This window comes from Panthera leo, chromosome A2 (genome assembly GCF_018350215.1).
Source record: "Panthera leo isolate Ple1 chromosome A2, P.leo_Ple1_pat1.1, whole genome shotgun sequence".
In the NCBI taxonomy this organism is placed as follows: Eukaryota; Metazoa; Chordata; class Mammalia; order Carnivora; family Felidae; genus Panthera; species Panthera leo.
In genome coordinates, this window is record NC_056680.1 from 107670976 (window position 1) to 107683675 (window position 12700).

Consider the following 12700-nt stretch of genomic DNA (forward strand, 5'->3'; position numbering starts at 1 on the left):
CAGAAGTGGGATTCTTTTTCAGAACCTTCATACTGTTGAAGAACCTTCATAATAGCTATGCAGATTTACATTCCACCAACAAGGTAAAAGAGTTCTCTTTTCTCCACACTCTCACCAAAACTTATTATCTTCTCACTTTTTGATAAAAGACACCCTAACAGGTGTGAAGTGATATCTCATTGTGGTTTTGGTTTTCAATTCCTGAATGACTAGTGGTATTGAGCACTTTTTCATATATAAGTATGTCTTCTTTGGGAAAAATATCTATTCAGGTCCTTCGCCCAATTTTTAATCATGTTATTTGTGTTTTTGCTATTGAGTTTTATGAGCTTCTTATATATTTTAGATACTAACCCCTTGTTAGATATGTGGAATGAAGATATTTTCTCCCACTCCATAGGTTGTCTTTTCATTTTGTTTATCATTTCCTATGCTGAACAGAGTTTTTTATTGATGTAGTCTCATTTATTTTTGCATTTGTTCCCTGTGTTTTGGTAAAATATCCAAAAAAATCATTGCCAGTACCAATGTCAAGAGCTTTTCCTCTATATTTTCTTGCAGGTGTTCTACAATTTCAGTTCTTACATTTACCTTTTGTAATACATTGTGAGTTTATAGTTTTGTGTATTATGTAAGATAAAGGTCCAATATCCTCCTTGTGCATACGGATATTGAATTTTTCAAATACCATTTCTTGAAGAGACTATCCTTATTATCTGTTCTAGCTGCCTTTATCAAAGAATAATTTAGAGTATATTCATGGACTTACTTCTGGGATCTCAATTATCTTCATAAATCTGGTACCAATATATTATTGTTATCTTAAGAATATTCCCACAGATATCCGTTAGATTTATGACTCAATAAACATTTGTGTTTAACTAATAATTAACAATCATTTGTTCAACTCTCATAGCATTCTAGACTCCAAAATCCACCTAAATATAGAAGACTCTCACTCGCATGGTGATTTTAGAAATAATGGTCCTATTGTACTTGGATCTCTCATCTCTAATTACTTATCTGCAAAAAAAAAAAAAAAAAAAAAAAAAAAAAAAAAATCACCGTACACATTGAAATGCTTTATTTCATTATATTAAAATGGAAAGTTTACACATGGAGACTGCACAGTACCCTGTACATATGCTACACTATTTGTCCTTAAGTCTAGGGATTTCCTTTCCTTGGCATGAATTATAGGAGAGGTGCCTAACACCCAGACTGAGTGAGTTATTCTAGCTTATGGTGGTGTTGGAGAGAAAAGTGCATAAACCAGAGGATGTCATTAGACCAGTGACAATGGAGGAGAAAATATCCAGCGCTGACAGCCCACTCACTTGCAAGCTGATTGGTGTCAACATGCTGAGCAGTACAGACAGAAAGGCTTAGGAAGGAGTTTGCTGCATCTGGTGAGAAAGGAAGTGTAACAGCAAAAAGAGAACACAATATTTTACGTCTGTGTTGGCTCCACCTAGGAAAAGCAGACACAATGAATCTACAGTATGTATGGAGAAGAACTAACCACACGTATTAATACAGTCTTTGTGCCTCAGCTGTAAAACAGGTTCTGGGCTTGTAGTTAAAGTGGCTGCACAGATGGGGCCTTTTCCCCTTTCTTTGCAATATTCCATATTCTAATTATGACTTGCACTGCTTCTGGCACAAAAACAAGGCCGCTGATGTGGCCCCAAGAGTAGGCATGATAAAAAGCCAGGCCCACGAACTCATGTGACTGCTCTTTTCCACTTCCTTTCTCCTCCCTGGGTTAATTCCATCTGGGTTTTGTTTTCTTTTTTTGTTTTTTGTTTTTTGTTTTCTTTTTGTGCTGACAGCATTTGGAATTCTTCAAGCTGTCTCTGGTTGCTTTTCACTCACTGAAGAAAGAAGATCTAGTCTTCAGAAGTAACTCTATAGTTACTGGCAGAAGAGACAGCAGAGACTGATTAACAATGTGGTACAAAAATCCTGCAAGCGTATAAAGTACCAATAACTGATTAGAGTAAAAAGGAACTTGTAAGGGCTAATGGAATTGTACAGTATTCTACATAAATTCCAAGAGCAGAATTTACATCATGTATGACAGGTTTCTTCACTTCATACGGTAGTACTTAATTGTGGCCCTATGTTACATTATCCATTTTAGTCCATAAAGGAATAACACCATAAAATTAATAAATATCACTAAGCAAGAAGTTCCAAATCATTATTCTATTTCTGTCTTTGCTAGTAGAGCCTCGTTAGTTTTCTATTTTATTTAAATTGGGTGTTTAGCTATTGAGTATTTGAGAATGCATTGAATTTCACCTTAACATTTCATTAAACATTTATAAAGAATGAATATTCTTAAAAATTAGTATCATGGAAGCTGTATAGCTTAAATATAGGAAAGACTCCTTCACAATTAGTACTCGTGTTTTAGCTCCTTGAATATACTAACAGAATTCTCAGGTAGAGTCTTCTATTTCACTGCAATCTTTTTGAAACATTTAAAATCAGTTTTTTCCAAAAAAGAGGTTAGAGTGGGAGAGAGAGCCAAAGCATAAGAGACTCTTAAAAACTGAGAACAACCTGAGGGTTGATGGGGGGTGGGAGAGAGGTGATGGGTATTGAAGAGGGCATCTTTTGGGATGAGTACTGGGTGTTGTATGGAAACTAATTTGACAATAAATTTCATATAATAAAAAAATAAAATAAAATCAGTTTTTTCCTTTTTGTATCTTGTTGTCATTCTTCCTTTCCCCCACCCCCCACTCCCCCACCCCGCCCCACACACAAATATCTCAATACTGCCTTTGGCATGGTTGGTAATCAGAAACATCATTATATGCATTTATTCGTTCATATGCATTCAACAAATATTTACTGAATGCCCAGAAGTATAGTAGTTAACACAAGAGAATGAAGTCTATACTCTATAAAAAGGAAATAGGTAATAGATGAAATAAAAAAGTAAAATATATAGTAAGCTAGATATTGAAAGGTATTACAGACAAAAATAAAAAGAGAATGGAATTTTAATTATGGTGGCCAGGAAATGCTTCACTGAGGCTATTTGCACTGCAATCAAGAAAGGAAGCTAGTCCTGTATATTTACGCTAGAAACTGGAGAGGATTCTGGAGAGGAAACGAGTGCAAGAGTTTTGAAGGCAGATTATGCATCAGAGTGTGAGAAGAAGAGCAGAGTAGCCAGTATCACCAGAATGGAGCAACCAGTAAAGATGACCAAAGAGATAGAGACAGGACCAGATTATGCAGATCAATGTAAACACTGTGGATTTTACTCCAGGTGAGATGAGAAGCCATTGGACTATTCATGTGGAAGAGTGACATGTTTGAATGTATGCTGTGTAAGTCAGCTATATTGATAATAAACTATTAGGGTAACACAGAGAATACGAGCTAGAAGGATATTATAATTATTCATTCAAGAAACGATGACTTAGACTAAATTGTTAGAAGTAAAGGGAATGCAAAATGTTTGCATTGTAGATGTATTTTAGAGATAGAGTGAGCAGTAGTTTGTGATGGGCTGAAAGCAGCTTATGAAAGAAAGAGAGAGAAATTGACTCCAGAGATTTGGGCCTGAGCAAATGGAAGTGTGGAGTTACAACTCCTGATACGGAGAAGGTTCTGTGAGGAGCAGGTCGGTGGGAGGGGTAAGAGTGTGATTTAGGAATTGCTAAGTTTGAGGAGCCTATTAGGTATCTAAGTGGAGAGAACTTAAGCTGAGAGAAGTCCAGGATGGAGATATCCACTGAAGAGTTGTCAGTAGAAAAATCATTTCTGAAATCACGAAAAAGATGAAACTGTAAAGATAGTCAGTATAAGGATAGAAGGGAAGAATTTGAAGTCTTAGCTCTGGGGTACTCCAATAATTCGTGGTCAGGAAGATTAAGAGCAATCTACAAAGAGCTGTAGAGGGAGGATAAAGAGAGAGAGAGAGAGTAAAAAAGGAAAACCTGAAGAGTGTAATATCCTGGAATCCACACAGGGAAACTTTCAAGGAAAAGGGAGTGATCCACTATATCAAATTTTGATGTTGGGTCAAATGAGATAGTACACAAAACCTGATTAGGATTTAGCACTATGGAGGGCACTGGTGATTTAATAAAAGCTCTTTCATTAGAGTGGTGACTTCAAAACGTGACTGGAAAGGGTTTAAAAGACAAAGGTAGGAGAAGAATTGGGGACTGTTAATTCAGACAACATTTTGAAAGTTTTTATACAAAAATAAATAAGAAATTCAGTGGAAGCTAATTGGGGACAGGGTCAATAAAGTCATTTTTTAAGATGGGAGAAATAAAAGCATGTTTGTACACTGATATAAATGACGTAGTAGAAAGTGGAGGGAAATGACACAAGAAGGAGAACAACGTCTATAAATAGAAGAGAAAGCCAAGCGGAGGAATTGTCTTTAGATAGGAACACGCTTAAGTCAAACACTGTCAAAGCAACAGATGAAAGGAGGGGCTGTGGAAGCTCTTTTCTGCTTGTTTCTGTTTTCTCGGGAAGCAGTCATCAGCTGGGACTTAGGATTTAAAAGGAAGTATTAGAAGTTTGAGGAGAGAAGAAAAAGTAGGAAGTATTTTTCAGGGAGAGTGGGAGAATGAATGTACTAGGGAAATATAATATGATTGCCAGGCAGCATTAAGAGCCCACTTGAGATTAGAGATCATAAATTTAAAGGAAGACAGTCATTATGGTTGTGATTTTCTGCAGCCGTATTCAGCTGTATGGGAGCAGATGTGGAGTAGGCAGAGAGATGGATTTAACCATGGATTAGCCATGGATGAAATTCTGTAAGACAGATACAATGCAAGGGAAGAGGGAGTAATTATAAGGATGGGTCACAAGATGTAAATTGGGTGAATAAGAAAGGGACAATGACAACTGGGTGACAATGAAAAAGTGGTGTGAGCAATTGATCTTGGTCCCAGTAGAATACAACTATGTGTGAATTAGAAAGACAAAAGGTAATGGTCATGGAGACAGATTCCTGAAATGGAAAGCTTTGGAAATTAAGAGTTGTTAGTACAAAGAAATTATATGCTATAACCTGAGTATTGATGGTCCTGTGTTGATAGAAGATGACCCTTTTAGGGGACGTAAGGTCAAGGCACTGAGAAGCTAGATGGAAGCATTATATGACCAAGGATCAAACGGGAGTAGTTTAGGACACAGTGATTTTTATCTCTTGAAAGGAAAAGAGAGAATGACCTGGAGATACATAAAGGAGTGCAATAAGGAAGGGTAATACGAGCTCACACCATGAACTTTAAAACTGGAAGGATTGATGAAAGAAGGAGGAAAGATTGCCTGGAAGTGGCAAAGTGCATTTTCCCCATCTCCGGGCCCTGTGGTTTTAGAATGTGCAAGAGAAAAAGCCACTCATTGAGAGGACTTTTGAAAAAGAACCTCCTTAAGGAAGAACCAGTTTGTCATGGGAGTGGTTCTCAACCTTGGCTGCTCATCTCATAAATAGTTTAGACAGAGGATCAATTGACTGACAGATGATAGATTTATTTAAGATAAATAGTTTCCAGTTTCCCTGTTTAAATGTTCCCCCCAAATTCGAACAGTCTACAACATGTTCAAAACAAGTAATTTTTCAGTTAATTAAATCATATGAATGGCATTATTTTCATCTTCTTTATGCAGTGAGAAAACTAATCACCGTCTTGCACCTTAATTAGCTGATATTACCTCAGAGGAATTACTGAAATGTATTTAAGCAGGAAATGACCTCATTTAAACATTTTTTTTTTTAGTATCAAGAGGGAATTTTCCAACAATAATAAAGTCTACTTCTTCATGTTACACTAAAGGGATAGGATTGAATGTGTCACGGGGTACAATTCTGAGAAGGCTACTGACAACAACTACAGATAGGCCATGCAGCCATGTAGACCTAAATGTCTACGCAGCATCGATCCTTCGGTCATGATACTCAAGAAGACCGGGAAATACAATGTGAGTCCACCACATTAGGGGGAAATGCCGCATTCATTTCCTTACTAAAGGTGTCATGGTGTACAGTCTATGGTGAATTAACATACAAATGGTGGTGGGAACAAGTTCAAGTGCTTAATACTAAGAGAGAAAAGAACCAAATCAAATCGATTTTTAAGACTGGATATTTTATCATTTTTAAGTTTATTCATTTATTCCTCCAGACAGCATGTGTTGAGGGTCTAATATATGGGAGGCACTCTGCTGGCTAAAGAGGACACAGCAACAAATGAACTCTTAACTTCCCAAAGTTTATAATGTGGCTTCTGCACAGTGAAGGAAACAATCAACAAAAGTAAAGGGCAGCCCACAGAATGGGAGAAGATATTTGCACAATTTACAATCTTCTTCATGCTTCTGAAGAATATTTTTTACTCACCACTCAAAAAGGCAAGGTATATGTGTATGCCCTGATAATTATAATTGCAGCAATTACCTTTCATTTAGATATTTACTCCTAAATTTATTTCCTGATACCTCTTGTGAAGACTCGAGGTACCTAGGAGTCTTACAAAATTTGGAATGAGGAACCACAAACTCAGAAAAAACTAGTATTCTTAGTAAATCTCTCACGATTTTTGTGACTTTAAAAATCAAGAATAAACATTTCTGTCACCCCCAGTGAGGGTGGAGGCAGTTAAAATCAACTCAGATGTCTTTGGGTTTTGTTTTTTAACATGAATACTAATAACACAGATTAAATAAGAATAAACAGAGATACAAGGGTTGAAGAAAAATTTTTTTAAATGCATTTGACCATAATTCTTCTGAGAAGAGGAACAAAATGGAGTAATGTTGCAGAAAGAAATGAAAATCCCCAAGGCAACCCAGAGAAGGGAGAAGAGCTTCTCTTAAAGTATAAATGGGTCTTTGTTGGATTTTAACAAGCCCTTGAAGGAAAGATTCCTGGAGATGTCTGAAGTTCTTCATTTAATGCGAAAATACTTTACACTTTCTCTTAAACAAAGAAATCACCCCACTGGCTAGGAGCCAGAGCCTGCACATTTTTTGAGGCACCACAGGAAAAGAGAAAAGAAGAAAGAAGGCCAGCACTAGCACATTCACCCTCAGGGAAGAATGTGCCCCACTTCCCAGAGTTGTAATCAGTGGCAGTTCTGGATCCTGATTAATGAGTCCTTCCATGTTCCCCGCTCTGCTGTCCCTCTGCTGCTCTACAGTTTCAATTTTCACCCCAAATCTGGAAATGCGTCCTCAGTGAAGAAAGCCCTGAGATGATGTGCCGGGAATAAAAGGGAAATGCAGATATTGGTGCTACCTGACCAGCAGGAAATTTGAACTGTAGCAACTGAGATGGCCCAAAGAGTTGTTGAAATGTAAGATAAAGTTCAGAAAGGGATTACTATGTCATGTTTCTTTTTGAGGGGGGCAGGGAGCAGGGTTTGAGTTAAAAGCTTAGGAGTCAGTGTGTGGCACACCATCACTTTTTCACTGCGTCCTGCTCAGGGCTGGGACTTCTTGGAGTCACAGCTGCAGTGAGGCTTTCTACTTAACCTGAAAAAAGGCTTTTGGTGTCATTTGGGTGGCTGAGCTGGGATAACTCCTCTGTGAGTTATGATTTATTCAGATATGTGACTATGATATTCACAGACACATTAATGCTAGTAGCAACACCTACATTTGCATACTATCTGCTGAACAGCGTTAGGGCTTTATAAATATAAAGTAAATGAATCTCCCCAAGAAGGCTATATGGCACAGAAATGGAATTACAGGGATGTACGCCATCGACTCACCATCTCACAGCTAGGAAATGGTGGTCCTTGCTTCAGAGTCTGTGCTTTCGAGCACTCAACCATTTGCATCTCCATTCAAGGAAAACCCTGATATGAGTACTAATTACCATGTTCAAAGATGCCCAGATGATCCTTTTAAGAGAAACTAGTACTTTATAAAAGTACAAAAGGAGGAAGTATCTAAGACAGCAACAAAGAGCAGGAGTTAAGAATTAGGACTGAGTTTGGAGGCTGCCTTTTGCCTGTTTGCAAGCTACGTGACACTGAGCAAAGGGCAATGTTGTTAAAACTCAGTTTTCTCACCCGTAGGATGGGGATAATAATAGCAGGTTTGCCATAAAGAATAAATGAGATAATGCATGTTAGGTAGCACCTATCCGGTACAAGAAAATTATAATAAACTGTAGCCAAAAACTTAATGCCTTTAACATAGATTTCTCATAAGCAATCTGATAGTGAATTTACTCCAGTGAAATCTAAACTTTCCAATTATTTTACGCCCACAATATAAATTAGAGCACTGCTTTATATATTTCAAGAACTTGGATATGGCACGGATACTTTTGGCTACAAAAAAACAAATGTGAAAATTAACTTCAGCACATCCAAATCCGGGCATCTAGCTGACAACATGAAGCAAATTATTAGACTGAGAAGTGACTATCTGCCACACATGAGAGAGAACAAGTAATGCCTCTCTTCGTTTGCTTCCAAAACTGTCCCTCAGTCTCAGACTTCTTCTGGGTTACTTTGCAGTCACTGTCCTTGGAGCAGCAGTTGCTTGTAGCTCAGCACTGTGGCTTCTAGCACCAAAGGAAGCTTTCTGACCAGATCACTCTAAGTCACTCTGTGTCAAGCTGCCAAAGACTTTGTGGTTAAGAAGAATGGTCGAAGCCTTCTATAATTTAAAACCAGGGTGTTTTTTTTTCCACTGGAGTGATTCAATGTACATTGTGTGCACACATGTTCCAGTTACAGATGGAGACTCAAATGACTATCAGACCCTTTGGTGTGAGTTCAAATTTCCTGAAGGTGTTGGAATGTCTGTAAAACATCAGATGCCCTTCTGCTTGAGCTTTTTTTTTTTTTAATAAATACATTTTAATTCTTTGCTGATTTGACATCTCGCTTTATTTACGGAAAGATTTGACAGTACCTTTGAAAAATTATTCGTAAAAAGTTTTTGAGTCTCTGGCAGGTAACTGACTTTCATATTAAGCACTTAGATCTGATTTGCCTATAACCGAAGACTAGTCATTGTGTTTGTGTGTGTTCCCTTCCCACCAAAAAATCTAAAATCTTTATTCTTGTTCCAATACTATTAGTCATATTTTACAGAATTATTGGTGAGGTGCTGTCATCACTCTAACGATTTAGTTTTCCTACTTAACCTTCAGAAATTCTTTTCAGAGAGGTTTGGGCAATGTTATCAATGTATACTTGGGCGTTTTATTTCTAAGCCTTGTGATAATGGTGAAGTAGCTTCCACTTACCTCTTTTTGCACTAATCCCGATTGTCAGAGAGAAAAAAAAAAGCCTCCTGTTGTGTTGTGCTTCAAGTAGCAGACTGTGCAGTCCAATGGCTTCCACCAGCTGCCTTTGTTTTTAATGTCTGAGAATCAGAATGTTAAGAAATTGCCGTGAAAAGAAAAATATTCGAAGCAGATATAGTCTTCGGCTGACACCCTGCATTTTTGGTCTCAAGCAAAAAATGAAAACACAGAATATCCATCATCAGCCACCAACCCTGCAGATAGGCTGAAAATGTAGCTGTTTATATAACATGCTTTCAGGTGTATTACTCCCCAGCATGGGATCTCTTGCTCCCTTTCCGATGGCAAAAATTCTACCATTACAGTCATTAGAGTCATTCCTAAGAATATTAAAGCAATGCCACTGTAACAATGTAATATTACAATGCCATATCATCAATTCAAGACAGGCTCTTCATGCTGTGGTAGCAAATGACCTCAAAGTCATAGTGATTTAAAATCATATAAGTTTTCATTATTTTCTTACTTATGTGACAGGTGTATCAGTGGGGCAGAGGGCTTCTGTTCATCAGTCATTCAGAGACTTCTCTTATCATCATTCCTAAAGAAAAAAAAAATCCTAAATGGGTCTGAAAGTCACAAGGAGGTGCCCAGATCCCCACCCTGATACTGATCAGTTCTACTCACAACTCACCAGCCAGCACTTGTAACATGGTCTCTACAGCCACAAACGGGTCAGCAAGTACATCCAATATGCACCTGAAGCAGTGGGAAAACATTTAGTAGGAGCACTAAATGACTCCTTCTTTAAGGAATTCCGAATTTGGAAACAGCCTTTACCTTAATGCTTAAGAAATTCTGAAAAGTCCTGAAGAAGCAGAGGTGAAGGAAAGCAAGGCTAATTGGGTTCAGAGGCTTCTCAGGACATGAGCCCAAGGGAGAGGAACCTGTTTGTTTGGAAACAAACAAACAAACAAACAGATGTTAAACAAAAATAAGAGGCAGATCAATTTATTATGCAACTTTGTTCATATCAGTTGTGCTTAAAACTACATTGTAATTAGTGTCAAATTTTTAAAAATGTAAGTATAGCATTTATACTTTAAAAATTACACAAAGTAATATTATATGTGAGGAGCACCTGGGTGGCTCAGTCAGTTAAGCGTCCGACTTCGGCTCAGGTCATGATCTCGCAGTCCGCTGAGTTCGAGTCCGCTGAGCACAGAGCATTGGGCTCTGTGCTGACAGCTCAAAGCCCAGAGCCTGCTTCCAATTCTGTGTCATCCTCTCTCTCTGCCCCTCCCCACTCACGATCTGTCTCAAAATGAATAAAAGTTAAAAAAATTAAAAATATATATACTATTTGACAAGATTATCACAAAAATGTTAAACACACTATATTTGTGTAATACTAAAAATAACAAAGCCAGGTCATTCATTATTTGCTTCAAATTAGCATTGAAAGAAAATAGCCAAAACATGATATGCACATATGCTAAGGTTTTTTAAATGTTTTTATTTATTTACTTTGAGAGAGAGAGAGAGAGAGAGAGAGAAGGGAGGGAGGGAGAGAGAGAGAGAGAGTTTATTGTAAGTCTCCTCAGGATTCACTAAAATGAATAACTACTTGCCAGGAAATCAGTTTTCCTTTGAGAACTATAAGTGGCAGCCACATTTCAATTTGTCTGCTTCATACTTAGATGACAATATTTTCATAACTAATTACATTTTTTATAGCCACTCTCTCTAACCATGAAGCTACCCATCGGTGCTAGATTATTCAACAGTCCCTTACCAGTTAAATACTTTTTATTGTATGACACACTGCGATTGTGTATCAATTCATCTGTTGAGGAACACTTGAGTCATTTCCAGTCTTTGGTATTACAAATAAAGGTGCTTTGAACGTTTAGGTGCAAGTCTTTGTATAGACATAAGCATTCATTTCTATAGAGCATGTACCTAGGAATAGAATGACTAGCCATAGAAAAGTGTGATTTTAACTTTTTAAGAAATTGCCAAACTCTGTTCCAAAGTGATTATTCAATTTTCCTTTCCCTTGAGCATTGTATGAGAGTTCCAAATGTTCCATTTTCTCAAACACTTGGTATAGCCAGCCTTTTTAATTTTAGGCATTCTAACAGGTGTGCAGTAATATCTCGTTGTGGATTTAATTTGAATTTTTCTAATAATGAGTACGTTTTTATTCACCATTTAAACTATTTTTTGAGGTATCTGTTGATGTCTTTTGTTTCTTCTTTGATTGGATTGTCTGCTTTTTTTCTCTCTTTCTTTCTTTTTTTTTTTTTGGAATTGATTTGTAGGAACTCTACATGTTCTTGATTCAAATCTTTTGTCTGACAGATGTGTTTTGGATAGTTTCTACCAGGCCGTCATTTGCTTTTCATTTTCTTAACTGTATTTTTGGAAGAGTAAATGAAAGAAATGAAAAATATTGGGCAAATGACATTGAAAGTTAGATATTAGTTTTTTTTAAGGAAGGAGCTGTCCTCAAAATTGCATCACATTCTTTCTGGGACTAAGATATTAGGTATCATTAAGATACGCAAAATTCAAAACTAAAGAAAATCATATAAAAAACACCATCACAACAATGTCCATTTCCTGAGTGCCAAGGCTGTGCCAAACAATGTGGTTGGCTACTTAGATAGGAAGTGACTGAGATAGAAGCCTGTCCAACTCCAGAATTATACAACTTTTATCTCTGCCAAAGCCAGCATATTTCTGTTAGTGTTTCATGATTAGTCTGAGAGCCTAAAAAACAGTGAACAAAAAGTACACATTGGTAAACTTCCACTTCTACAAACTTAGCTTTTTTAAGTACTGTGATATTGAGTCTGAAAAGTAGAACATTGAAAGTGATGATCTCAAAATGTCGGATCAATCTTTCCATCCATCTTAATATGGGGGAATCAAAGGAGTGGATGATACAGGATTACTCTAAATAACAAAGAGGAGTTGTTTGCATTTATTTTTTAAATTATTTTTTTCTTAACGGTTATCTAACATACTTTTAAATGTTAAAGCAAACAGGTATACTGTGAGGACATTCATATGTATTTTTAAGGTAAAATTTCAAGTTTCTGGAAAATATTTTTTTTAATTATTTGAAAATTTTATTTATTTGATTTGAGAGAGAGAAAGCACATGAGCAGGGGAGGAGGAGAGAGAAGAAGAGAGAGAATTCCAAGCAAGCTCCATGCTGTCAGTGCAGAGTCTGGTGTGGGGCTTGAACTCATGAACCATGAGATCATGACGTGAGCTGCATTCAAGAGTTAGATGATTTACTGACTGAGCCATTCAGCTGCCCCAGAAAATATTATTTTTATGGTTGATTATTTCAATTATACCCTCATGTACTAGCATTCTTTATTCACTGGCATTTGTCATTTGGGTCTTTCTGAAAAGACAGCTATTTATTGA

The 12700-nt window shown here is 37.0% G+C and overlaps 1 long non-coding RNA gene across 1 annotated transcript; it reads right to left on the reverse strand.

Annotated features, from left to right (window-relative positions):
- Window positions 1–9796: 9796 nt before the first annotated feature.
- LOC122213491 lies at window positions 9797–10194 on the reverse strand. The gene is made up of 3 exons (XR_006199545.1): window positions 10097–10194; window positions 9951–10015; window positions 9797–9857 (listed from the first exon to the last, which is right to left on the reverse strand). It is a non-coding gene; the product is annotated as an uncharacterized LOC122213491 (long non-coding RNA).
- Between the last annotated feature and the right edge of the window lie 2506 nt (window positions 10195–12700).